General features: G+C 39.9%; 1 protein-coding gene across 1 annotated transcript in view; it reads left to right on the top strand.

The window, feature by feature from the left end:
* The first annotated feature begins 10,479 nt into the window (after positions 1-10,479).
* Positions 10,480-27,119, top strand: part of LOC143024749 (uncharacterized) — a 38,692-nt gene continuing 22,052 nt past the window's right edge. Inside the window, exon 1 of the mRNA XM_076183857.1 lies at positions 10,480-11,185. The gene's annotated coding sequence lies outside the window, so the exon portion shown is untranslated. The remainder of the gene's footprint in view (positions 11,186-27,119) is intronic.

Below are 27,119 nucleotides of genomic sequence, written 5' to 3'. Positions count from 1 at the left end.
AGATTGAACCAAATGTAGGGTTTAATCTGTTGTTGTCTACCTCAATAGTCGTATAGTTAGGAGTGTGGTAACGTACTCCGTGGTTTTCGATTAAGTTCGAGTTTTCCTTGTCTTCTTTATCATATTACTGTCTTGTCTCTCACTGTTTCTCTCGCTTGGCAATATGTCTTCCAACCACAGTATAGATGAAGGACCCGTCTCTGGTAGGGTCAGAGTCCTCACGGCTGAAGGGCAAGAGGCTTTTCAGAGAGCGTCTGATCAGCATGAAGAGAGGGTAAAGGCGAGTAGAGAAGGAGTACAAGCCTTATTGGAAGAACCGAATCATGGTCCTTGGTTGTATGAGGCCCACGCTGTGTACCAGGATACTGTAAAAAGGTACCTGGAATTCTTAATGCGTGAACGTACTCCAGAAAGTCTGGCTCGTGCTGAATCAGTGAAGCACGAAGACAGGGATTTTCAGGCATCTTTTCGTCAGGTAATCAGTAACTATGCTTCCTCTTCCTCAGTTGAAGTCACGGAAGAGGAACACCACACTGAACCGTTTTTACAAGATGACCCGAAGTCCAATCAAGTTCCTTTATCCCTCGTCGACCACTCTGAGCGTTGTATGCCCCCTTCCATGAAGGGCAGTTCAAGAAGGTCGGTTAGGTCAGGTCGTTCCAGTAGCACCAGTGTTAGTGTTGCAAGGAAGCAACGAGCCAAGGTGGAGACCGCTCGTATCAGAGTCAAGTTTGCCGAACAGGAGGGTCAGCTTATGAAAGAGCAGGCTGAAATGCAGGCCAAGTTCAAAGTTATGACACAGCAAAAGGAGTTGGAAGAAGCCGAAGCCGAACTTAGGCACTTAGGACCCGACGATGATTGGGAAACATGCAGTGACTGGGACCAATTAAAAGGTACAGTCGCTACCCGCACCCAACTATATGTGGAGCAACAGGGTGGTATAGTCGATGTTTCCGCTAGTCAGAAGGATCTGGTAGGCTTGAATCCTGAAAGCCCTGTTTTCAAGCCCTGTTCTGATTTCAGAGTTAACTCACAGCCTGCTAACAATGTTCCATTCAGTTTTGAACCTCGTATCGAAAAGGTAAAGGTGAGGTCTGTGCAACCTGCGCAGCAACCTGTTGCTAACCATGTTTCTTATGTGTCACCACCTGTAGTAAAACCTCCTCGGAGTGCATCTCCTAGGTTGGGGACAACCTCCAATTCTGCCGATTTGAGCAAGTTCTTCTTGCGGAAGGATTTACTTCTTAGCAGGCTGTCTACGTTTGATGATACTGCGGAAGACTATGCTGTTTGGAAAGAGAGTTTCAAGGAAGTCGTGCAAGAGTTAGGCACCTCATGTAAGGAGGAAATAGACCTGTTAGTTAAGTACCTAGGTCCTGAGTCTAAAGAATGGGCCCGTACAACTAGAAACTCAAATGCCAAGAATCCAACCCTGGCGTGCAGTAGAATTTGGGAGCGCTTGGATGACAGGTTTGCTGCCCCTTCGATCATTGAGACTTCAATTAAAAAGAAGCTCGCCAACTTCTCTAGGATTTCACCTAGAGACACCTTAAGGTTATACGACCTGTGTGACATTCTGTACCAGATAGAAGCCTTGAAGGCTAACCCTGTATACAGTACACTGTTTGCATATTATGACGCCTCGTCAGGCATCAATCCCATTGTCGCAAAACTTCCACCCTGTATACAGAAAGCGTGGACTGGCAGAGCCATGAACTACAAGACTGCTCACGGTGTGCCGTACCCACCTTTCTCCTTCTTCATTGAGTTTGTGAAGGAGATGGCAAGGGTCGAGAATGATCCATGTTTCTCTTATCAAAGCCTTGGAGCTGATGGTTTTGTGAAACCAGAGAAGCCACCTCCCTCTAAGTTTCCTCAAGTGCGTGTGAAGAAGACTGACACCATGTTGTCCAGTGGCAGTAAGTCGACCATGGGCGCTGACAGGTCTGTTGGCGCCGCTAGTCCTACCGAGCAAAGAAAGGCAGAAAAGGGAGATTTTTGCGTCTACCATGATGCCTACGTACACCATTTGGATTTCTGCAGGGCTTTTCGCACCATGTCAGTGAGCGAGAGGAAGGTTTTCTTAAACGATAAAGGAGTGTGCAACAGATGTTGCAAAGGTAACCATCCTCCTTCCAGCTGCAAAGAGAGAACTTTCTGCAAACTCTGTAAGGCCCATACTCATGTGACTGCCTTACATCACGATGAACCCAGGTCGAAGAGGAGTTCGACTCAAGCGGTTACACAGCATGGAAGGGAGGTTGCTCAAGATAAAACACCTCGCTCCCCTGTAGTCAATCAAGTGCCGCTTCCAAATGTTCTTACCCCCATAGTAAAGACTCAGGGAGGGGAGGATGCTGCGGTCAATTCCAAATGTACCTTGATATGCAGTAACCCCACCTCCATGAGTAAGTCCTGTGCCAAGACCTTCTTGGTAAAGGTCTATCCTGAAAGTAAGCCAGAGCTCGGAGTGTGGTGTTATGCCATCCTAGACGATCAGTGCAATTACTCTTTAGCAAGGTCTGAGTTTTTCGATTTGTTTGACAAGCTGAGCAAACGGGTTTCATATCGTCTAGCTACCTGTGCAGGTGTAACGGGCGCTTCTGGGCGCACCACCAAAAATTACACCATCGTGTCTTGGCATAACTCACAAGAGGTACATATCCCTCAGTTAGTGGAATGCGACAGCATTCCCAATGTAAGAGAAGAGATACCCACCCCCGCCATAGCTCGTGGTTATCCCCATCTGTCCGATCTGGCCGAATGTATTCCACCTCTGGTTCCTGAAGCTGAGATTCTACTCATCATTGGTCGAGATGTGCCTTCAGCTCATTACATTTTTGACCAGAGAATTGGACCTGTCAATGCCCCTCTAGCTCAACAGACCAGTCTGGGTTGGGCAATCATTGGGGAAGTGTGCCTCCATGGCACTTGTAGGCCTCCTGTCATTAGCAGTTTCAAAACATCCTTTGTACATGATAGACGTCCCTCTATAGTCGCACCATGTGGTAACCAGATTCATGTTTCTGAAGTAAAGGATGATTTGTTCAAGGTAACCAAAGATGATGACAAGGCCGCCCTGTCGATTGAAGACAGGAAGTTCTTGGATGTTATGAACTCAGAGTTCCGCAAGGATCAAAGTGGTCATTGGGTCGCGCCACTGCCTTTCCGTCCCAATGTTGTAGCCACCAGTAATAATAGAGACTTTGTGTGGCACCGCACACTGTCTCTCCATCGTAGCCTCAGCACAAAGCCGGAAAAACGTCAGCATATGATGGCCTTCATGCAAAAGATGTTAGATCGTGGGCATGCTGAGGTTGCACCACCATTGAAGTCTGATCAGAAGTGCTGGTATCTTCCATTGTTTGGGGTGTACCACCCTAAGAAACCTGACAAGATCAGGGTTGTGTTCGACTCTTCTGCCAAATCCAGAGAGTTCTCCCTAAATGATATGCTGATGTCAGGTCCTGATATGACAAACAGTATTCTCGGGATTCTTCTACGTTTCCGTCAGGAAGCTGTAGCAGTGGCAGCTGATGTAGAACAGATGTTCTACAATTTCAAAGTGAAGACTGAGCAAAGAGATTATCTCAGATTCTTCTGGTACAAGAATAATGACCCTGATGAAAGGTTGATTGAGTATAGAATGACTGTTCACGTTTTTGGGAACACGCCATCTCCCGCCATTGCCACCTATGGCTTGCGTAAGTCTGTAGAAGATGCCTCTCCTGAAGTTCGCTATTTCATAGAGAACAATTTCTACGTGGATGATGGGTTAGCATCTCTGCCAGATGCGGAGACTGCTTACAAGTTAATCCAAGACTCTAAGTCAGCACTTCAAGAAGGAGGACGCCTGCGCTTGCACAAGATCACTTCCAACAGTAAGGAAGTGCTGGAAAAGTTTGCCACCAGTGAGCTGGCTGATAACCTTCAGGAGCTGAACCTAACTTCTGACTCTATGCCTATGCAGTCTAGCCTGGGCCTCTTATGGGACATCCAAAGAGACGTTTTCGTCTATAAGTTCATGGATTCAGACAAGCCTTCGACAAAAAGAGGGATACTGTCTGTTGTAAATAGTCTGTTTGACCCCAAGGGACACTTAGCTCCAGTAATAATCGCGCGAAAACTACACCTAAGAGAGATAACCAATCGAAAGTGTGGTTGGGATGAACCCAAACCAGCTAAGATCCATACCAAATGCGCCAGATGGCTAACGTCATTAAGGGACCTCAAGGATATAAGCATCAATCGTCAGTTTGCTAGTATTTCTTTGTCTCAAGCTCACAGGATAGAGCTTCATACCTTTTCAGATGCTTCCAGAGTAGCAGTAGGAGCTGTATCATATCTTAAGGTTTTCAGTGATACCAAAAGCTACCAGGTGTGTTTTGTGAGGGGACAAGCTAAAGTAGCTCCCAACCATGGTCATACTATTCCCAGGTTAGAGTTGTGTGCTGCAGTGATGGCAGTTAATCTCAGCAATTCCATCTCGGATTGCTTGGACAAACCCTTAGACGCAAGACATTTCTATTCTGATAGCATGATTGTCTTGGGCTATATTCATAATGAAAGGCGTAGATTTCATGTCTACGTGAGTAACAGAGTAGACCACATTAGGTCGTCCACCGAACCTAACCAATGGCATTATGTACCTACAGATTGTAATCCAGCAGACCTGGCTACCCGTGGTCTTGAAATAACCGACCTAAATCAGAGTGATTGGTTGTCAGGTCCCTCAAGCTTATTTGAGGATGTTGTATCCACCAGTGGAAGTTTTCCTCTTGTAAGCCCTGAGACAGATAAAGAAGTAAAGGTATCAGACTACACAATTGAGTCTGAACCCCTTGTTAGTGCAAACAAAAGCAATGTAGAGCCTGCAATTGCGTCATTAGCTCAGAGGTTCTCTAATTTCTCCTGTTGGAGGAGACTTGTAAGAGCGGTAGCTCTCCTTAAGCATATAGCCCGTTCTTTCAAACAAGGTAACAAGTGTTGTTCAGGTTGGCATATATGCAACAAACATAAGTCACCCGATCAACTAGAAGATGCAGCTGATTTCATTGTTCAGACATACCAAAAGGATTATTTCTCGTCTGCCATGACTAAATTGCAAGGTGAAGTTTGTTTACCTCCTTCCAGTCCCATTGCATCTCTGTCTCCTTATTTAGACCAGAAGGGCCTACTTCGTGTAGGAGGCAGGTTGAGTCAAGGCGGTGATATACTGGGTATGCTTGCAAGGCCTATTATTATTCCAAAGGAATCCCATTTAGGCTTGTTGTTGATCCGTCACTACCATGAGACAGTGCACCACCAAGGGAGAGTGATTACAGAAGGAGCCGTCCGTACAGGTGGTTTCTGGATTTTGGGAGGAAAACGTACCATTTCTAAGGTCATTTCCAAATGCGTCACCTGTAAAAGGGTAAGAGGTAAGGTGTGTGTTCAGAAGATGGGAGACTTACCCGTCGATAGACTTACTCCCAATCCGCCATTTTCCTATGTAGGAGTTGACCTTTTTGGCCCCTGGCATATAAAAACTCGGCGTACTAGAAGTTCCTTCCTCGAAAGTAAAAGATGGGGCGTTCTGTTCACCTGTCTTGTTTCCAGAGCTATCCACATAGAGACTGTAGAAGAATTGAGTACTTCTTCCTTCATTAATGCCTTAAAGAGATTCATTTGTATTCGTGGCCCAGTTAAGATGATGCGTTCTGACAGAGGCACGAACTTTGTAGGTGCTGTCAAAGCACTGAACTTGCTTGCCATTACCGATGAAGGTGGTGATGTCAATAGTTTCTTGTCAAGTCAAGGTTGCACTTGGTTGTTTAACCCTCCTCATGCTTCTCACATGGGTGGAGCATGGGAGCGTATGGTGGGGATAGTCCGCAACATCATGAATGTGATACTGACTAACCATCACCCCAAGGCATTAACACATGAGGTGTTAGTAACCTTCTTTGCAGAAGTATGTAAGATCGTGAATTCCAGACCTTTAGTTCCTGTTTCCTCGGACCCTAGTAGTCCTTTCATTTTGTCTCCGTCCATCCTTCTCACTCAGAAAACTGATATTCCTGTAACTCTTCCTGAAGAGATAGATATTAAGGCAGTATACAAATCTCAATGGAAGCATGTCCATCACCTTGCTGAGGAATTCTGGAAGAGATGGAAGAAAGAGTATCTTTCCTCTTTACAACCCAGAAGAATGTGGGTCAATTCCTCTCCAAATGTAAAGGTGGATGATGTAGTGTTGGTAAAAAATCAAGAGTGTCCCCAAGGACAGTGGCCCTTGGGTATTGTAAACAAAGTATTCCCTGGCAAGGATGATTTAGTCAGGAAGGTCCAAGTAAGAGTTGTGGTAAACAACAAAGCCCATGAATATGTAAGACCCATTTCTGAGCTTGTGTTGCTAGGTCAATAGTTTTGGTAATTTTTCCCCCTAGAAAATTAGGAAGGGAGTGTGCCGTTACGAGAGGTAACGGGGCTTTTTTATATGTCCGTGTATCCCCATGTTTACATATCTTTTTGTCGTAAGGCTCGTTTCCCCTCGGAAGAGGTTTCCAAGTTTGTTTTTCGTAATGTTTAATTTAAGTATGCTGCGAGCAGAAGCTTCGTCTGCTTAAGAATACTATCGTTGTAAGTTGTCTGCAAGCTGTGCTGCAAGATAGCATCTCATTATTTGTACAATGTTCACTTTAAGAATTAGACTTAAGAAGGTGTGTAAGAACCTGTTGCGGTGGTGTGATGTCACATCACGCCTCCAGCCAGTGTGGTTTGAAACGCCTTCAGGTATACCCGCTCCCTTCGCGGCCTACTCGGTGAGTTTTGAGCTGAATTTAGTTTTAGATCTGGTATATTGTTTCTTGTATGTCATAATGAATTTAGCCTTAAGCTGCTCGTATTTCATGTTCAGATTATTTGTAATTCTGTATAAAAGCTGTTAGTAACGAGCGTTGCTCTGGTTTGTTTACAGTTTTTCATCTCCTACTCCTACTCCTACTACTTCTACTTCTACTCTTCCTCCCAATTACTGTGTGCTGCCATGGTTTCAACGGCAGCACCTGTTGTGTGAAGATGAGAAAGTCGTGTTTTCTATTGCCAATAAATGTTAGCGACGAGTACCCCGTGGATCCTTAACCCCGCGTTGTTTACGTTACGTAATCCAGAAAAGAGGGCACTCGTTACGCTAACCCCCTATGCGTCGCAGAGTAATCTGTGACGCCAAATATATCATAAGTTATTTCTTCTCTGGTGCTGTGGATTTTCCTTTTTTAATAGCATACAAGAGTTCATCTTTCGTTACTGGAACACAGGTTTCGTCGTTTAGTGTCATTTGATTTGTTACCTGTTCCTGCCTTGTCGTAAGTTTATCATTTAAACAGTTTTGTACTTGAATTGGGATATCTGCAATACTAGAAGCATCATACCATTTCTTTACCAGTTCATTAGCTTTAGTTTTTGGGTCTGGATGAGCAACTACCTTCATTTTAATTCCACGGACTTTGTTAACTTCATGCCACACATTACTTAATGATCTGGAAGCACGTATGTTTACCAAGAATTCATTCCAATAATTTTACTGACGGATTTATTCATTTCTGATGTGTGGAGCCATGGTTTCTTTATTTTGTGCGTTAGGGTTTTTACTCCATTTCACTTGTGCTTTCCTTAGTAGTCTACCCCAATCTTTAACCGTCTTATCATCTGTATAATTTTTTCACCTCCTCTGTCACCACTGTCACCACCACTATTGGTCCTCGACCGTTTACACTTCTATTAGTCTCGTAATTCCACTCACAAGGCCCCTTGCCTTCGTTACGTCAGTTCCAATAACTTTTCAAGTTCCTCTTATGCAGTAGGCCCCATGCCTTGTATTTCTCATGTAATTCAGACCAGTCCTGAGGTTAAGGAAAATTGATTATTTCTTTTCTTTTCTTTCCACTACAATTACACTGTCTTGGTTACACTCAGGATCTCTCTCCCTCGTCTGCCCCTGAGATCCCTCTCCTATACGTCAAGCCACCTTCGTCTGACGTCACTAATTTTTCTAATCCAATCTCCTCTGACTTCTCAAATAAATGTCACTCCTTATGGGCGTGACTTTGAATTCATGCACCAATAATTTTTCCTCCTCTTCCACCTTTTCTCCAAACCGGAAACCCGTTACAATGTCACAAGCAATATCGTTTACCTCAGCATTTGTCAAACGAAAATAACTTGCGCTCACAGAGTGTTTTGATTACATCAGCGATTATTACAACAGTCACCTCCCGTCGGCCGTGTTTATACAGACAGAACGGCGCCTCAAATCTTTGTTTATAAAAACAGTTGATGCCGAGCTAACGCGTGTCTGACTCGCTGACTCAGCATTTCAATACCCTAGTGTTTCCTAACCTTATTAGCATTCGTACCTCTATCTACCGGCCTCTTACAATTTTTTTAGTCCTATTGCATTCTCTATTATCTGTTCTTCGCTGAACCAAGATTTTTTTCTATTTCATCAAGTAGATCTATATAAAGTTTATTCTCATCACTATGAGAGTTTGTCTTTATGTTTCATACCATTTTCTAATTCTTCCTATAAATCCTGATTTCATTTTTTCTTTTAGATTGTATCTTTTCCTTTTCTTGTTTGTGATCATCTTTTCTATACTCATCGTGACTTCAATTGCGAAGTGGTCGCTTAACAAGTCCCTAACAATCTTAGCATCTGCTCTATACTCTTCAAGATTGAATAACCTGGCATAATCAATTCTGCCCCCTCTTACATGTGTAAGTTCACCAATTCCCTGAACTCTTATATTGTCCATATATTCCAGTATATTTTCTCAATATTTTACAATTTTTATTCTGACTACCTTTGCTTCCCAACATGCTATGTCGTGCATTTAGGTCTCCCATCAACAAACATTTTCTATTATGTATACAATGTGGCAAGTCATCAATATCCAATTTATCAGCAATATCCAATTTATCAGCATGTACAACGGCAAGCCACAAAAATCATTCCAAATATAAAAAATAAATTATACGAAAATCGACTAAAACATATGAATCTGCTTTCCCTAAAAAAAAAAAGCGTAGACTCAGAGGTGACTTGATACAGGTCTTTAAAATTCTAAAGGGAATTGACATCAAAAGTGACAAAATTTTCACACTGAATGAGAATCAGACAAGAAATAATGGTCTCAAACTGTCCGGAAATAGATTTAATTTGGAAGTGGGTAGAAACAACTTCACCAACCGTGTAGTTAATGAATGGAATATACTTCCTGCAGAGGCAGTGCAATGTAGTTCAGTTCGAAGCTTTAAATTTCGTTTGATTAAACACCTAAGCAAGATGCTGTAACGACTGCCATTTATTTTATATTATTCATTTACTTGTTTGTTATTATTTCTGTTTATTATTTGCTTGATTTTCATTTATCATTAGTTATCTGTCAATTTATTATTATTTACTATTTACCTGTTTGCTTATTATCTAACTGTACATATGCATTTATTTACTTATTATTATAATTTATATCATTACATTTTTATCTTTTTATTTATCATACTATACTTTTTTCCGCATCCGACCTAGTTATAGTCCAAAAGGTCTCCTGTCGGCATGCTCGCCTTTGTAATCCGCCTTTGTACAACACAAAGTACGCAATCTTTGAAATGTAATTCAGTACAAAGTAGTTCAGTTCCATTAATTCTTGTAGCCATACAAAGGATTACAAAGGCGGAGCATGGCGACAGGAGACCTTTTGGTCCATATCTAGGTCGGATGCGAAAAAAATCATAATAATAAAACAAATTAATAAATAAAAATACAATAATGTAAATAATAAAATACATAAATAAATGTATAGGTGTAGTTAAATAATAAGCAGGTAAATAGCAAATAATAATAAATTGACATATAACTAATTATAAATGAGAATCAAGCAAATAATGATAAACAGACAAATGAAAACAGAACAAATAAACAAATAATATAAAATAAATTATAATCATTACAGCACCTTGCTTAGGTGTTTATCTAAATGATTCTTAAAGCTTCGAACTGAACTACATTGCACTGCCTCTGCAGGAAGTATATTCCATTCATTAACTACACGGTTGGTGAAGTTGTTTCTACCCACTTCCAAATTAAATCTATTTCCGGACAGTTTGAGACCATTGTTTCTTGTCTGATTCTCATTCAGTGTGAAAATTTTGTCACTTTTGATGTCAATTCCCTTTAGAATTTTAAAGACCTGTATCAAGTCACCTCTGAGTCTACGTTTTTTTTTTTTTTTTTTTTTTAAGGAAAACAGATTCATATGTTTTAGTCGATTTTCGTATGATTTATTTTTGATATTTGGAATCAGTTTTGTGGCTCGCCGTTGTACTTTTTCCAATCTGTCAATGTCTTTAATGAGATTCGGTGACCATACGGAAACAGCATATTCCAAATGTTGACGAACTAACGATTGATATAACATCTGAGTGATGGGCTTTTGATGTCAAAAGATCGCGCAATCAGTCCTAGAATCTTATTTGCTTTCTCAGAGGCTGAAATACACTGCTTGGATGATTAGCTGGTATACTATTCTTGACAAAAGTAGTTAAACCTCTTGTATTATTCCTGGATGAATTACTATCTAAGTCATCATCATATTCACTAGCAATACTAAGTCCATACGTAACGTCGCCATGCCATTCTTATCTATTGTTCCGTTCAGCCAGGGATATTTCATAGCCGTCGCACACATGCTGCTTATAGGCAAGTATGCAGCGTTAATGGCCGAGAGGTTACCAGGGGTTTGCAGTTCGTTAATGACCTAAGTAGTGAATCGCGACCTCTTCAAAGCTTCAAGGGTAGGTCAACACTCGGCTATCGCCATGCACGTAGTCCCCCAAGACCTTCGACCTCCACACAGCTCTCGCATACAAAGTGCCGGACCTACAAAACAAGACCCTTGGTAGTAATTTTTTCCTTGGCGGAATAATATTCGCTGGGGATACCTACTAGGTTCATTTCAGAAAATGTGTCGAACATGAATAACATTCATTTCCTGTTATACACAGAGTATGTGCATGTCTTGTGTGTTTTGTTTGGGTACGATAACTGCCCGGCAGCTAACGATGGGTGTCGAGGAAAAAACGGGATGCGAAGTATTACACCTCAGTTGGTATCCTCAGTTTGGTAGGACTAGTAGTGCAGCAAAGAGTGAGTGACCATTAATAATGTCAAGATATTAATAATTCCAACGTTATTGTTAATTATTTTCATCATTACAGGTTTGACTAGTCGTTGTTCTTATGGCGTTTCGTATGAAATATCATCCGAAGTTGTATCTTCAACCTCCGTCGCAGGACAGTTGTTTTCATGCCATAACTGTTCTGGCTAACAATTTCACGATAGTTGTGCGTTAAAATACCGCATGAAAGTTGCGCAGACACATTTACTCTTTATCTAACCGATGACCTAGATAGTAATCCATCCAGGAAGAGGAAAAACAGGCAGCAAGAACGGAGCACAGTTGGCTTCTAACCGATGAATGAAGGTAGGAGATTACTAAACACTAAGCGGCAGAAGAAAAGAAACGAAGAACGAGACATTGACGTACAGCAAGATGCTGTATTGGACGTATAGCTAAAGAGTTGGAAACGGAAGGCATGTATGGTGAAAGAAAAATACTATTTCCCCAACAATCCTGAAATGGACTTCAACAAGAAACTGCAGTGGGCCGTTAGGTTGAATAAAACGCATCAAGAATTTTAACTCCTGTTCAAAGAAGGTAAGCACAGACCGTACATAACTGTGAAGAACGATGAAGCAGCCAATATACTAAGTACCACGGGATTTGAGAAAGTGATTATGGAACCTAAGGACAGTGAAAAGTACACAAAAGTGATAGTATTCCAATATCCAGTGTGCATAGAACCGGAGGACTTGTTAGTTGATGAAAGGGTTATTTAGGCTAAAAGGCAAGAAGTAAAGTACACGAGAAAGTTGGAAACAAAGTTTTAAGTAGCTGAACTAATGAAAGATGATATACCTGTAAAAATACTTGTGCCATGCGTAGGATATAAGAAAGTAGCTATATATCATGAATCTCCAGAAATATGTAGTGTAGTAAATGGGGACAGCGTATAAAAGTCAGAACAACTATCGATGGGTCAATCAATCAATCAATCTAATCAGCCATCCTGAGTCCACTGCTGAACAAAGGCCTCCTTCATAGCATTCCATGATTCACACGATCGCGCCAACCTCTGCCACGTCACTCCTGCGAACTTCTCTATCTCGTCTCTCCACCTTCTGTCTGGTCTCCCTCTTCCACGCTTCCTATCTTGCGGCGTCCACTCAGTAACACACTTGATCCATCGCTCATCAGTCGATCGCACTTAGATGCCCAATTCCACTTCCTCTCTTTTACTGCCTCCACAATATCTTTCACTCTAGTCTGCTCTCTTTCGGTCTCTCAGTGTTAAATCCCATCATTGATCTCTCCATTCTCCTCTGTGCAGTCCTTACCTTTGTTTCTATTGCCTTCGTTAGTTTCCAAGTCTCACATCCGTAGACCATTGCTGGTAGAATGCATTGATTGTAAACCTTACGTTTCAAACATAAAGGTAGCCTCTCAGGATTTTATTATATTTACCAAACACTTTCCAACCAATTGTAATGCATCTTTTTATTTCATTCTCTTGATCTTTCGTCACTTTCACCATTTGCCCTAAATAATTATACTCCTCAACTTCTTCAAGACTCTCACCATCAATTACAATCTCTTTACTTTGAACTTTCGTGTTGAACATTACTTTGGTTTTACTCTTATTCATTTTTAAACCTACTTTGAGACTTTCCTTGTTTAGGTCGCTCAGCATATCTTGCAAGTCTTCTGCTTTTTCTGAAATAAGAATAATGTCATCCGCAAATCTTTTAGGTGGTTCAAATATTCGCCATTAATCTTCAAACCTTTCTTTTCCCAACTCGGCCTTCTAAAAATATCTTCTAAGCAAGCTGTAAATAGTTTGGATGAAATTGTATCGCCTTGCCGTACTCCTTTCTTGATCTTGATCTTTTCTTCCATATGTAGTCGAATTATAGCGGTACTTTTCGCATAAATCTTTTCTAAAACTCTTACGATCTGTTCGTTTGTACCCTGCTTGCATAGCGAGTTTAGTATTGCTATTTGTTCTACCGAGTCAAAGGCCTCGTAATCTACAAAAGCTAAACACAGAGGTATATTGTAATCTTTCATTTTCTCGATTAGTTGGTTTATCGCCTGCAAATGGTCTAGAGTCGAATATCCGTTCCTAAAGCCTGCCTGCCCTCTCGGTTGGTTTCCATCTAAAACTTTACTTAGTCTATTTGTAAGGATCTTGGAGAATACTTTATATACGTTTGATAGCAAGCTAATCGGTCGATAGTTACTAAGGTCCTTCTGGTCTCCTTTTTATGAAGCGAAATCACTATAGCAGTGCACCACGCACCAGGAACGCTTTTTTGACGTAAGCACTGGGTGTACAACTGAGTTAATTTAATATGAACATATTTCTCTGCGTCTTTCAACAGATCTATCGATATACCATCTTCCCCAGGTGCTTTTCCTCGTTTCATAGTTTTTAGAGTAAATTCTACTTTGTAATCTCTGGTACACTCTTGGTAAAATTCTTCTACTCTTTTTACCATTCTGTCCCTGCATTTAATGATTTCTCCATTTCTATCTTTCAAACATATTTGCTGTCTTCCTAGAGCATGTCTGCGCTCCGGCACTTGAATACTTTTACCTTTCCGAATAGCTTCCTCCATTTCTTCCATGTTTCTCTTTCTTTTCTCTGATCTCTTCCTTTTGTTGATAAGCTTGTTTAGTTCTAATATTTCTATTTCGTCTCTCCTGCTTTTAATCTGCATGGTCCTTCTTCTTTTAATTAGGTCATTTGTAGCTTTGGAGTATTTGTTTTCTCTAATGTTTTTTGTACTTCCTACTTTCTCTGCCGATTCCCTAATGATATTTACTAAATTCAAATTAATATTTTCCACGCTGTCCTCGTTAGTTCTTAGAGCTTCGAATCTATTTTTAAATTCTAACTGAAATTTCTTATTATCATCCTTAACCTTTGCAAGGCTCATTTTCTTTCTCAAAATTAGTTTATTTCTCTCGATACCCTAGAGAAATAAACTATCGATGGGTACTGTGGTAAAAATCATGACTCGAGAGAATGTAGTGAAAAGATTAAGAGCAAACAGAAGGTTGTTCCAAAAATGCTGCAATTGTGGACAAGAACATAACGCAAATTCAAGATTGTGTAGCAAAAGCCCCTCTGTTCAACATCCAAGTGACAGGTAAATTGGTAGTAAATCAGCCAGAAAACAATATTCAAATGAAGGAATGTGTAATATTTTAAACAATTATTTTAGCTCGGTATTCGTAAACGAAACACCTCAAAGTGAATTCCAAACTGAAACCTGTGAAAAGTCTAGGGTAAACTTACTACGGTAAATATAACAAAAGAAAAAAATAAAAGGTGTATAGATAAACTCAAAGTTAATAAAACACCAGGGCCTGACGGTTGGCATCCAAGAAACTTAAAGGAAATGAAAAATGAGATTGTTGTTCCATTAGAAATTATTTTCAAGAAATCCATCATATCCGGAGATGTCCCAAGAGAATGGAAGCTAGCTAACGTTACTCCCATATTCAAAAAAGGTGACAAAAAGAAGCCAAATAACTATAGGCCTATAAGTTTGACTTCTATCGTAGGAAAAATAATGGAAACTATCATCAGAGATGCTATCGAACATCATTTAGAAAGTAACCGTTTGATAAATGATAGCCAGCATGGTTTCAGACGGAAACGTTCCTGCGTGACTAACTTACTCGAATTCTACAACACAGTTATCTCGAGTTATGACAAAAGAAACAATATAGATTTAATATATCTAGACTTTGCAAAAGCTTTTGATACCGTCCCACACGAAAGACTACTTACTAAATTAGCTTTACACGGAACAAGTGGTAGCCTATTAAGTTGGACGTAATTGGTTGAATGGTCGAAAACAGAGTTGTTTTAAATGGAAAAACTTCTAGATGGAAAAATGTTACAAGTGGAGTTCCTCAGGGTTCCGTTCTTGGACCACTTCTATTCATAGTATATATAAATGATATAGACCATGGACTAAAATCTACTGTTTCCAAATTTGCTGATGATACAAAACTGTGCGGAGTGGCAAATGATCACTCAAACCAATTAGATATTCAAGAAGATTTAGATAAATTACAGCAATGGTCTGAAAAGTGGCTAATGAAATTTAACTCAAGTAAATGCAAGGTAATGCACATAGGTAAAAATAACAGTAAGTACGATTACAAGTTATTTGGAAATTCGTTAACAAAAATGGATAGTGCAAAAGATCTCGGCGTAATTATCAGTAACGACCTCAAATCATCCAACCAGTGTATTTCAGCCTCTGAGAAAGCAAATAAGATTCTAGGACTGACTGCGCGGTCTTTCGATTTCAAAAGTCCATCACTCATTAACAAGCTATATAAATTGTTAATTCGTCCACATTTGGAATATCCTGTTTCTGTATGGTCACCAAATCTCATTAAGACATTGACAGACTGGAAAAAGTACAACGGCGAGCCACAAAACTGATTCCAAATATCAAAAATAAATCATACGAAAATCGACTAAAACATATGAATCTGTTTTCCCTAAAAAAGCGTAGACTCAGAGGTGACTTGATACAGGTCTTTAAGATTTTAAAGGGAATTGACAACATCAAAAGTGACCACATTTTCACAATGAATGAGAATCAGACAAGAAACAATGGTCTCAAACTGTCCGGAATAGATTCAATTTGGAAGTAGGTAGAAACAACTTTGCTAACCGTGTAGTTAATGAATGGAATAAACTTCCAGCACAGGTAGTGCAATTTCGAAGCTTTAAGAATCATTTAGATAAACACCTAAGATGCTGTAATGATTATAATTTATTTTATATTATTTGTTTTTGTTTTGTTATCATTTGTCTGTCTGATTTTCATTTATTAATAGTTATATGTCAACTTATTATTATTTACTATTTACCTGTTTGTTTATTATTTAACTATACATATGCATTTATTTATGTATTTTATTTGTTATTTACATTATTATAGTTTTTATTTTTTATTTTATGATTTTTTTTTTCGCATCAGAAAAGGTCTCCTGTCGGCATGCTCCGCCTTTGTAATCCTTTGTAACAAGCGACCTGTTGGCAATAACGGGCCGGTTGAAAATGTATGGGAACGAAAGGAAAAAAAATTGCAGGAGAATGTTGACTAGCCAAGCACACAAATCAATATTGCAGAAACACTTGTTAGTGAACTAAGGGAATTGATAAACGTGCTCATGAAAATGGAAAGCTGGTTGAATGATATGTACAAACGGGAAAGAAACGTGAATGAAGAGGCAAGGGAAAATGAACATAGCAAGGGACCTGATTCTTTTAAAAAGGTAGAGACAAACTATTCAAAAGAAAATGAAGAATGTAACAAAGCCAATGAGAGTTCAGGTGGCTTATGGTATATTTGGACAATGTAACCCTTTTGGTCAGTGCTGTAAAACAATATTTTGTAAGCCCAAACGACGAACTTATAGCAAAGTAATTGAAACGACAGAAAAAAATTGGTGAGGATCTTCAGAGAAATGGAGGAAAATCAATTAAAATGTATTACATGGAATGTTAACAGTATATATCAGATAATGATACTTGTATGTTTTAACGAGTAAAGTGGATGTATTATTATTCCAGACGTAGGTACTGGTGGTGTAGACTTCAAATTGGCTGGATATCAAAAGTTTGAATGATTGGTTAATTAAACAAGTAATACAAGAGGTTTCTACTTTTGTCAAGAATAGTATACCAACTAATTTACGCATGGCCATAAGAATTAATGGAACTGAACTACTTTGTACTTAAATACATTTCAAAGATTGCGTAATTTGTGTTGTGAAGAAGTAAAGCTGTTCATTACAACATGTCTGCAGGTATATTAGCATGCTAATACACCCCTTTTGATGTATAACTTTCTATGTTAATAAATCTTTTTAATTGAATTGAATATTTAGTTATCAAATATTTTCCACCATTACAGATACAAACAACTAAAATGTGCAGGTTTGTTGTGGCAACAAAGTTAAATGTATGTCAAATTTGCAAGGGCAAATATAAACATACACAAGGGTCAGTTAAGGGGGGACTTTGTAATTCATCCAGGCCCCAAAAAGTAATTATATGTACTGCAAATATACACTAAAGAAAAATTGACTTGTGGTAAAAACCTGACAACACTGACACGAGGGGCGTTTAGTAAGAGCCTGGTTTTTCTATGCTACGTGGGTTTGATCATTCTGCCATGTAATTATCACAACTGAGTGAACAAAATTAGCCAACCAATTTAATCTTCATGTATGGATATCGTCATTAAACTTCATGGCCCAACGTGGTGGGCTCAGTCGGTCATCACGATTACCACGAGTAGATAGAATGACTTGACACTTAAAACATCCGAAACAGCATGTGGTATCTATATTTATAATAATGCATTCTTTTATAGCAATGCAAGCATTGTTGAACACGTGAAAACAAAGGCGCATCAAACACCCGAGTCCAGAAGGTGCACCAGACACCAGTGTATATCGACTAGACTAATCAGCCTTATTTCATCACCGAAGAGCAACCAATAACCTACTAAGTATTTCAGCGGCTTTGACCCATCGTTTTTCGCTCATATTTCCGAAATAACCATTCACATCAGTATGATATATTAGCACAGCCTAATTCACACCCTGCGATAATTTTTGACGTTATAGTGCATTCACAAGTGCATTTAATTACGGCGTTTACTCTTGATATTAAGTGTGTCGTAGCCGACACCCGTGAAGTAAATCGAACAGGTGAAGTCGTGACGTCATCACAAACTACCTCGTGTATCCCAACTTCACTTGTTCGATTTACTTCACGGGTGTCGGCTACGACACACTTAATATCAAGAGTAAACACCTTAATTAAATACACTTGTGAATGCACTATAACGTCAAAAATTATCGCAGGGTGTGAATTAGGCTGTGCTAATATACCATGCTGATGTGAATGATTATTTCGGAAATATGAGCGAAAAACGATGGGTCAAAGCCGCTGAAATACTTAGTAGACACCCTATAATGTGATACGTAATATGAGGCTTGCGTGTAGATTACGGCCTAGTACATTAGTACTTTAGTATTGGCAGAAGCCGAAGGCTCGCCTGCCTCTATACAAAACTCACCACACACACACGAGAAGCATATATATCCCAGCACATAGTTTTCACCGTGTAGTGTCACAAAATTGTAGAAGAGCAAGTACGTATTGTACGTGACGATCGTCTCGTGACGTCATCAGCGGCACTCGTCGGTACCATAGGAATTTGTCCGAATCGAATATAGATATCCGTATTTAATTAATATACCTAAAGAGGAACAATTCCCTCAACTCTGATCAGGAATTATGAGTCTCCTTAATTTTTTAAGAATGGCATTATAGCGTATAAGTCCCGAATCAAGGTCATTAATCAAAACGAAATTCCCATAAAGGGAATAATCCTACTTTTGCCAAGGAAACAAACGATGGAACGAAGCTGTAGTGACCCTCTTGGTTGAGTCATTTGCTCATTGAGCCAGCGAGTTCTCACCGAACAGGTTGGAACCCAGAATGATATGAAAAGGTGAAATATGCACATACATAGTCTAGGCGGTGAAATATATGAAAAGTAAGTAGCATTGTGCATGTTATTTTCTTGTGTTCTAATCATATATACATGTCTATGTATACGAAGGTGGGTTTGTGTCAACTGAACGAGAGGTAAGCAATGTGCGCAATTAATGAGTACTTTTGTGTTGGTGTTGGGAATAGTGTAATACCAATCCGAAACTAGCCGGGGACCAAGGAGATCGCTCAAGAGGGGGTAAGGGAAGGTATCAGACGTTTAAAAAATAATACACACGAACATACATACATACATACATATACCAAGGCTTTTTCCCCCTTCCAAGGGAGGTAGCCAAAAAGGGAAAGGCACAAAAACACTCCCACCCATTACATCCCCAAATACACTCCACACCCCTCCCACCCTTCCTCTCATCTGAGCACCTCCTGGATGACGGGTCATCCCTGCACCCTGCCCACCGCCCTGGTTCAGAAGCAGTGTCGCAAGACACAGTACATCCACAGCAAGGCCGCTTCATTTAATCGGCGACCCCCCCCCCCTCTCCGTCCCCCTTTGCATATAAGGCGAGGACGGGGAGAAATCCCTTCGGGCTGCGTCAAAATTTACTCACACATACTACCCCACCCCCCACGTCCCCGCCCATTCCTCCTCATGCAGGCACAACATCATCCATATACAACCATTCTCCACTCACCTCTGTCTTCCGTCCTCTCCCTTCCTTCCTCAACAGACATTCCCCTCTTCCCCAAAGCCCCCTTCACCCCATCCATCCACCTCATCCTAGGACGTCCCCTCATGTTCACTCCCTCCACATCTGCCTTCCATACCTCTTTTACTAGTCTTTCTTCACTCATTCTTTCCATGTGTCCAAACCATCCTAATATTCTTTCATCAACCCTATCTCCCAAATCCTTTTTCACCCCTGTTCTCCTCCTCACCTCCTCATTTCTCACTCTATCCAGCCTAGTAACCCCCACCATACTTCTCAGACACCTCATCTCAAACACATTCAAACTCCTTCTCTCTTCTTCTCTTATGTTCCACGTTTCTGCCCCATACAGTGCTGTTGGCACAATCACTCCTTCATACAGTCTCCTCTTCGCATCCATTCCCAAATGTCTATTCCTCATTACACTCTTTAAACCACCAAGGCATTTACTCGCTTCTCTCAATCTACATTCTACCTCCACCTTCACTCCACCTTTTCCTGCTACACTTGCACCCAAGTATCTAAAACTATCCACTTCCTCCAGTCGCTCTCCCTTAATGTTCACTTCCAGTCTACTGCCACTTTCACCCCTTGTACATCTCATCACCTTACTTTTACCCACATTTATCTTTAGCTTTCTTCTATCACATACTCTCCCAAACTCTGCCACCAGCTTCCTCAATCCCTCCTCTGACCCTGCCACAAGAGCAGTGTCGTTCGCAAACAACAGCTGGCTCACCTCCCACTTTTCTCCATTTTCTTTAACCATCTCCAATCCCTGACTCACTACCCTAGCATTCACCTCTCGCACCACCCCATCCATGTATAAATTGAACAGCCAGGGCGACATAACGCATCCTTGACGAAGTCCCACCTTTACTTCAAACCACTCACTCTCTCCATTTCTAATCCTAACACATGCTCTACTACTCTCATAAAAACTCTTGACAGCTCCCAAAAGCTTTCCTCCTATCCCATAAATCTGCATAACCTCCCACAGTGCCTTTCTGTCTACCCTATCATAAGCCTTTTCCAGATCCATAAAAGCCCAAAAAACATCCTTCCCCTTTCCTATAGCTTTCTCACATATCTGTCTTACCACAAAGATCTGATCTACACAACCTCTACCCGTCCTAAATCCACACTGTTCCTCCCCAATTACTCCTTCTGTTCCTCTCCTAATCCTCTCAATTAAGATCCTCCCATAAGCCTTCCCTACTACACTCAACAGGCTAATCCCTCTGAAATTACTACATTCACACTTGTCCCCTTTTTCCTTGTAAACATGCGGATTTTCCCTTGTAAACATGCGGATTTTAAAACTATGAGTTGTGAGATATGATTACCAGACAGGCCCATAGAAACCTAGTTAATGGACCATCCGATAGTGGTTTATTGAGGAAAATAGGATAGATTGTTCAGAGAGGTTGACAACTAGAGTTACACAAGCTGGAATGTGTGGAATAGTGATACTTTCGAACAACCACGTTGAAGTGAGTAGTACCGGAAGACTAGTTACGTATTGAACAAGGATATAGTAATAACGATGTCAATAAACCCAGCATCATATAGTGTAATTAAACTCCTACTAAGGTTTGATTGTGAAAATTATGTACGAGTGATGTGCATTTAGGGAATTAACGAGTTGCAAGATGAAAAATTCATAAGGGAGGGACCCCCAAAGTTATTAATTAGTATTTGTAATTGTTGGATAATTGAAGTGTGTTTAGAACTTAGGAATAAACCAAATATTAGGAATGTAGCAAAATCTCACTCTCCTTTCGAACCTAAACACCGAAGAGGAAATTAAATCATTTGGCAACGCCGCCACGACGTCATACATTGACTCGAAGCGGTGGGATAATATTCCCATAGGCGTAGTTCGATTGATTATAATTTGATCCACAGCTGTGGGATGGTATACCCTCGCTGAGAATTAAAAGCAGATGCCAGTTACGGCATTATAACCGTAAATCACCAAACAGCATGCGCACATTATTACTGGCTTCTGATTGGCTGCCTAGAATCGTGCCACCGTGGTCTTTTTGGCGTGGGTTGACAGTCGATTTGTCCGCATCCATTATTTCATTGTTCATTGGTTGTTTCTGGTGACCACATCGTTCAACTCGGACAGGTATTTGAATTTATATCCACCTTTTGGCGTATGGTATGTAGATTAAAATCACAAAGTACATGAACTGTTTATAATGATTTTAAAGTAGCATTTACAAAAAAAAAATTAAGGGACATACTCAATCTATTTTATTTTGTATATATTTGAAATACTTATTTTTTTTAAGGTAATTTTTGTGCAAAACCATAATAGGTCTACTGCACCCCCTGCGGTGAAAATCTGGCAACATTGACATGAGGGGGCGTTTAGTAAGAGCCTAGTGTTTCTATGCTACGTGGGTTTGATCATTCTGTCATGTAATTATCACAACTGAGTGAACAAAATGAGCCAACGAGTTTAACCTTCATGTATGGATATATTGATTTAACTTCATATCCCAACGTGGTGGGCCCAGTCGGTCATCACGATTACTACCGTACATAGAATGACTTGACAAGAGAATCTAATGACTTGACACTACAACATTCGAAACTAATAATGCATTCTTTTATAGCAATGCAAGCATTGTTGAACACGTGGAAACAAAGGCGCATCATACACCATCGCATCGTCGTTCGTACTAATGGCACCCTTGCAGAACCGGGCTGAGAGCACTCCCATCGGATGGTGTTCTTTGTTGTTGTTTTCTTGATGTAGAGGAAACCCTCAAAGCAAAGATTCAAGCCGCGTTTGTTGTTGGTGATTACTTCCATGATTGTTGTCTGTATGATTTTACATTATGACATGGCCTTTTTATACAATGCAGACTCGTGGAACGGGACGCGGATGGATTACATGGCAAAACCCCGGGGGCGTGGATGACATACACCAGTTGTTTGATTTTTGTTTGTTTGTGGCTTCCCAAAGGATTACAGATCTAGTTCACATTATGTGACTTTTTATTATTATTATTAATGTGACTTCACTCTCAACAGTGTTTTCAAAGATTGGGGTTTTGTCCTCTTGACACACTGGGGTTTTGTCATGCGTTCGCATTCACCATATTGTATAGCAAGGTCTAAATATACAGGTCAAACCATTTGAATTATTGTGCGCAGCTTCTGACGTCATTAGGCTGGGTCTGTTTTCTCTTTGTGAAACACTGAAGAAAACTGTGAAACGCCAAGGAAGACAGGAACTATAATATTTTATATTATATATATATATATATATATATATTATATATATCATATATATTATATATTCATATATATATAGACAGGAACTATAATATTTTATATATATTTATATATATATTTTATATAATATTTGTCAGAATATAACTAATTGCGTGGAGCGGTGCGAGCGAAGACAACGACATTCCCGAACGACGCACCAGCTTCAACTGACAGCTATAGGACCCGTGAACCCCACTTTGAACAGCCAGGTGACGTTCACGGGCCCGCTGCGCCAACTCCCTCGAAATTCGGTCGGAAGTGGTTAGACCTTATATCCTTAGATCTTGTTGTATAGTATATTGGTTATGCGGCCCGCATTCATCGTCTCGGTTGTCCGGCCTCCTGTCTTAAAAGTTTGATGACCTCTAGACTATATCAAGGTTATTTTTGACCCGACCCAACTAACCATTTTTTGGCCGCTAATAACTTTCTCCTACAGTTAACTACCTTTAATCTGACAATCAGTTAAATATGTCAAGGTTGGTCAAAATCGGTCAAAGAACATTATCGTGAGATTTTTTTGTCTATAAGTATTTCGATAAGAAAGTTATAAGGCTCTGAAAAGCGTTCGATAGACCTTGGTTGAGTCACTCATGTTAATTTTTCAAACGACTCAAATGATGACTTATTTGAAGAAAAAAGTTTCACTGGGAATCGCTTTGCTGTGTAATAAATTCTAAAAAAAATAGTATATTCATACCATACTGAGATGTTTTTTTATCAGGTGCTCAAGTCTTTTCTGCATGAGGGGACGGAGAGGGGGGTCGCCGATTTAATGAAGCGGCCTTGCTGTAGATGTGCTGTGTCTTGCGACACTGCTTCTGAACCAGGGCAGTGGACAAGATGCAGGGATGACCCGTCATCCAGGAAGTGCCAAGATAAGAGGGAGGGCAGAGGGGAGTGGAGTATGTAGGGGATGGAATGTGTGGGAGTGGGTTCTATGCCTTTGTTTTTTGGCTACCTCCCTTGTAATGGGGGAAAAGCCTTTGATATATGTATGTATATTCACGATGAAGCGGACAATAGCTGATTTTTTTCAAATTGAAATTGGCCAGGAGCCATAAACGACGAGATCGAGGCAAGTACTTTAACAGCGGCTTCCTGTAATTAACAGGAGTTACCGAAGAAGGAAACGATATTTCGACCATTTCAAGTGAGACACGAGTTGATATCGCAAATTTTGTTTTAAATACGCAAGCAATGGACTTCAATAAACTTGCTGTGATTCATGAAAAAACGCCATCTTTTGAGACCCTTCGTTATACCAATGAAGGTGGACATAAAGTACGCTTTCAACTCGGATGGTGTTCCACGTACTTTTGGCTCAAATACTCTGCGTCAAAGGCGGCTATTGCGTCGCTTGTGTTTTGTTTGCTGGTGACCAAGCTGGAACTGGAGGACAGACTAAGCTGGGAACCTTAGTTTTGCAGCCGATGTACAAATGTGAAAGAAACTACTGAGGTGCTTAGTAACCATAACTGCAACGGCTATCATAAAACCAGCATGGTTAGGATGCAACAGTTTCTGGACATTGTGCGACATCCAACGAGAGCTGTTAATGTCATGATAACTTGGAAAAGTAAGGAGCAAATTGAGAGCAACCGCCGTCTGCTTGTCCCAATTATTGAGACTACTGCTTTGTGGCCGCAATATGCTTCCCCTTCGAGGGCACCGTGATTTATCAGCTCCAAGTGTATCTGGAGGAGTTTTTTTTAGCGCTGTTGTGGTACTGTTCCATTGGCGGCAATGCTGAATTAGCGAAGCTTCCTACGGCATCCAACAAGGAGCAAGACTATTCAAAATGAACTTGTCGAAATATCGAGCGAAATATTGTCCATATACTATTTTTACTGTTATTTTTATACTTTTGTATTTCAATACATATACATAATTGTGCAAGAAATATCTAAGTGTATTGATTTGTAGGGCGACTAGTGCAAGAGAAGGTGGTGTCTCAAGTTGCTGGAATCTTTGCGATCATGGACGAGACGACTGATGTTGCGAAGTAGTGCTGGGCAAATACCGCTAATTTCAATATCGAAATTATTGGTGAACAACAATACAGTTACCGAAATTACCGACAGTTTACCGGTAAAAGACTCGTGAGGTAGTAGTGACGTCACAAGTTCGAGTCGAGTTCGAAAAATCAATGTTTTTGTCCTTTAATAAGCTATATCTCTGGTTCTATTTTACATATTGTTTTTATTGTTATGTCATTGTAAAGGGAAAAGGTCATACTTTAATTGGTGCTACTATAGTATGCTATCTAGTATCTACCGCGCGAGTGAGTGAATGGAGGGTGTCTGAGGGTGGATGTGGTGTATACATTTTCGTTCGTCTGTCTGCATGCATGGGTTCATGTCAGGTGGTAGTGGTAGGCAGCTACCGGTAAAGTTACAGGTTTTATCCAACAACCTTAACGATAGCTTACCGGCAAACATTCTGCTACCGTTAAAGCTTCGTTAACCGATAACTCGATAAGCTTACCATAACATTCAGAGAGCGGTAAGCACGTCTCGGCTTGGTGGTACTGAGTGACGGTAGTGACGGGCCCAGTGCCCCGCTAATTTTACCGGTTAAACTTTTACCATTAAGCAAGTATGTACCGTTAAGGTCTCGGTAATTCTTTTACCATTAAAACCGTTTATTTCGGCACTTTTTTAATTTTTCAATAGAATTAATGTTATTTCTGTGATCAGCATACGAAACTGTATTAATTGTGAAAGTTTCATAAACAAAATTCCGCGTGTCGCCAAACGAAGACCCATATATGTATATATATATATATGTGCTTAAGTGATGAAAATGACAGTATGCTTCTGTTTCTAAATAAGAATATGAACTAATTTGTATGAAAAAATAATAATCTATTGGAAGGGGTAATTATACATAAGTTCACCAGAGAAGTTGAACAACTTTTATGACACGCTCACGTATAAGAACTCCCAGATACCCTTGTACCGCTAAAGTCTAAATTTTTAGCATTAAAACCGTTTCTTCGGCACTTTCTTTAATTTCTCCAAAAAATTAATGTTATTTCTGTAATCAGCATACGAAACTATACACCACACACACGCACACACAGCTCTCTTCCGGGAGTGAAATAGGTGTCGATCACGAGTCCAACACGTGATCCAAAGACCAAGATGACCAAAGTGAATCACACACACACACACACCTGTCCAGGGCTGAAATAATTTCAGTATCGCTGCGCTCCGAGTCGTTACTCCAACTCTCGTGGGCGAGGAGTTGGGGGGGGGGGAGGTGCGTGTAAGGTCACAGCATTACCCATAGATCGGTCATACGAGCTCTGAGCTGCTCCGAGAGGGAAATAGCTGTCGATCACGTATGTATATATATATACATATATATATATATATATATATATATATATATATATATATATGCTAATAAGAACACGGGTACGTGTGTTCACTTATGCAAAGTAGACCACTTGGAAAAAAGAAACTAACGAAGCAGAGCGCTTTCGTATATTACATCTTCAGTGCAACAAGTACATAGTGATAGAAATACATAGACAATATATACATGATACAAAGGAACAATACTTACACACTTCTTAACAAAAATCCTACAGAAGCAGTTAATAGTTATTATAATAAGAAATTAAAAGAACTGCTTCATAAGAATAGAGACCTCTTACAGAAATTAATTTCAATTAGTCCCCCTTTGCCACATATGTATGGTCTCATTAAGACTCATAAATGTAACAACCCCGCTAGACCTATTGTTTCGTCAATTGGTTCCGCTTCTTATAAGCTTTCCAAATGGCTAGTTACTATCCTTAGCCCTTTAGTAGGTACAATCTCTTCTTCTCATGTTACAAACACTTCTGATTTAATAGACAAACTCCATAATATTAAACCTAATTATAAGTTTACATTGGTTAGTTTTGATATAGTCAGTTTATTCACAAAAGTTCCCATAAATGATTTATTATTTTACCTTCAAGATGAACTTAATAAACATGTTCTTCCATTGCCATCATCTACATTGATTGAACTAATTAAATTATGTGTCAAAGATTGTAAGTTTCAATTCAATGGTAATTTCAATTCCCAAAAATTCGGCATGAGTATGGGAAACCCTTTATCCCCAGTTTTAAGTAATTTATACATGGAATTTTTTTTAAACTAAAATATTACGCACAATCTTCCCCCCTAACATCCCTTGGCTTAGGTATATTGATGACATTTTATGTCTTTGGCCAGAAGAAAAAATGTCCATAATTTTTTAACTAAGTTGAATACCCTTGTTGATTCTATTAAATTTACTTTAGAAATTGAGAAAAATTGTACCTTACCTTTCTTAGATTGCACTATCCTACGTCATGACAATAGCCTTAAATTTAAAGTATATCGTAAACCAACCAATGTA

The sequence above is a fragment of the Oratosquilla oratoria genome, chromosome 4 (assembly GCF_046742065.1).
Source record: "Oratosquilla oratoria isolate Oo_2021 chromosome 4, ASM4674206v1, whole genome shotgun sequence".
Taxonomy (NCBI): domain Eukaryota; kingdom Metazoa; phylum Arthropoda; class Malacostraca; order Stomatopoda; family Squillidae; genus Oratosquilla; species Oratosquilla oratoria.
This window is presented reverse-complemented; position numbering and strand designations above follow the sequence as displayed.